This window comes from Montipora capricornis, chromosome 9 (assembly GCF_036669925.1).
Source record: "Montipora capricornis isolate CH-2021 chromosome 9, ASM3666992v2, whole genome shotgun sequence".
NCBI lineage: Eukaryota > Metazoa > Cnidaria > Anthozoa > Scleractinia > Acroporidae > Montipora > Montipora capricornis.
The window spans coordinates 15,780,717-15,783,216 of NC_090891.1; the positions used below are offsets into that span (position 1 = coordinate 15,780,717).

At 46.6% G+C, this 2,500-nt stretch overlaps 1 pseudogene; it reads left to right on the forward strand.

Moving 5' to 3' along the window:
- The window catches only part of LOC138017326 (uncharacterized), an 11,314-nt pseudogene that overhangs the window by 362 nt on the left and 8,452 nt on the right, over positions 1 to 2,500 (forward strand).

A 2,500-nucleotide genomic window follows, 5' to 3' on the forward strand; every position in this document is an offset into this window, starting at 1 on the left:
AGATAGGCAGAATACTTTGAGGAGCAGCAGAGGAAGACCTACCAATTGATTGTGGCAAGCCCACCAGGGAAGAAATTAGGAAGGCCATCAAACAGCTGAAGAATGGTAAAGCAGCAGGGGCAGATGCGATTCCAGCGGAAGCACTCAAGGTAGACCCAGAGATGCCAGCTGAGATGCTCTATGGATTGTTTGACAAAATATGGGAAGAAGAGGGGATCCATTTAGAATGGAAGGAAGGACTCCTGATCAATATCCCCAAGAAAGGAGCCCTTGGCCTATGTTCAAATTATAGAGGAATCACGCTCCTGTCTGTCCCAGGGAAAGTACTGAACAGAGTCATCTTGGAAAGGTTGAAAGGACCAGTAGATCATACCCTATGGGATCAGCAGGCGGCTTCAGTCCAGGCAGGTCGTGTACCGATCAGATCACAACACTGCGAATTATAGTGGTACAATCAATTGAATGGAACTCCCCCCTTTATGTAAATTTTGTTGACTACGAGAAGGCTTTTGACAGCCTAGACAGGGAGTCATTATGGAAGCTGCTTCGACATTATGGTGTACCCATGAAGTTTGTCAACCTGATCCGAAACTCTTATGAGGGTTTGTCTGCAAGAGTGGTTCACGAGGGGAGATTGACAGAGAAGTTTGAGGTAAAGACCGGAGTAAGGTAGGAATGCCGTCTGTCACCTTTTCTGTTCATCTTGACTATAGACTGGATCATGAGAGCTGTTACAAACCGAATAAGAAATGGGATCCAGTGGTCCTTGTGGATACAGTTGGACGACCTGGACTTTGCGGACGATCTAGCGCTTCTGTCACATAACCGCCAGCAAATGCAGGCAAAAACATCTGACCTGCATCACACCTCAATGCAAATAGGACTGACGATCAATTAACTGAAGTCAAACATCCTGAGGCTGAATGCAGACAGTGATGAGCCAGTCACAATTGAAGGAGCAGAACTGGGGGAAGTTGAGTCTTTTACCTATTTGGGCAGTGTAATGGACAAAAGGGGGGGGGGGGGAACTGACGCAGAAGTAAAGACTAGGATTGGCAAGGCACAATCAGCATACAACATACTAAAAAAGGTATGGAACTCCAGAGAACTCGGCACATCCACCAAGGTACGTTTGTTTAACTCAAACGTTAAGTCAGTATTGTTGTATGGAGCAGAATCATGGCGGACAACCAAGGCATCTATGAAGAAGATCCAGACTTTTATAAATCAGTGCTTACGTAGAATCCTAAGAATCCACTGCCCAGAAACCATCAGTAACGAGAACTTAATAGGCAAGGCTGCAGCAACTCCAGTGGAAGAGGATATCTGACAAAGGAGATGGAGATGGCTTGGCCATATGCTACGCAAACCACCGAGTAGCATTGGCCGTCAAGCCCTGAACTGGAACCCCCAAGGTCAACAAAAGAGAGGGAGACCATGGAACACCTGGCGACCGGAGCTTGAAAAGGATATTAAGAGCACTGGACACACATGGAAACAACTTGAAAGGATAGCGCAGGAAAGAGGAGACTGGCGAGTTATTTTTGGTGGCCTACGCTCCAGGAGGAGAAAAGGCCCAAAGTAAGTAAGTTGGAGTCCCCTGTCTTTTGTATATAGATGACCGACATAACGGTCAACTACAAGTCCAGTTAGACCAGGAGAAAATCATGATACGCGGCTCTACTTACGGAGGATCAACAAAATTTTGCCGTGGCTCAGTGAACAATATTTGTGGTGGCACACTATTTGATACGTCTAGGTTACTTTTGGGTCTTGCCAAGTCCTATTTTAACGCCTAGGAGAAGCAGCTTCAGGTTCGACTAACATCTAAACAGGCAACTCCATTTTTTGTTGATAAACTGACGTGGTTATCATCCCACCTTCAGCAGGAGTTAGACAGCACTAAAACACCGATCCAGCGGTTTATCGTGGCTCGGGACCGGCTTGTTTTAAAACGATATTTTAGTGAGGATCGCCCTGGTGATCTCGTTAAAGTGTCTGGGATACTCCGATTCCCTAATGATGTTGGTTTACCCTTCAACCACGTGTGGGGCAAGACTTTGAGGGATGGTGATGAGCACGTGTTTGGGATCCTTAGGAATCTTTACACCACCATTTGCCCGATTCGGGGTAGTGAGCAGTACATTAGAGAAGCTTGACAAATGAGGGTCGACTTAACTTGTGGTTATTTATTTCGCTCAACAACTCCAAGTGGAGGCATTCAAGATTTACCAGCTGGTTGAGATCTCCGATCTTCCACCACCGAGGCCTGACTAAAGGGGTACCTTAAGGATAATGGGTGCGGACGAAAGTGAAATGGTCCATGGTTTTCGTTCTGGCTGTGCAATTATGTTGGCTCTCAAGAGAGCTGCGCTTCCGAGATAATGGACCATGTTGGCTGGTTGCGTGGACATACTGCGGTTTATCTCCAGTTTGCCAAAGTCCTTAATCCGGATGGTGCATCTGTGCGGCCTGTCTCCGAGAGAGATACAAGTGTGAT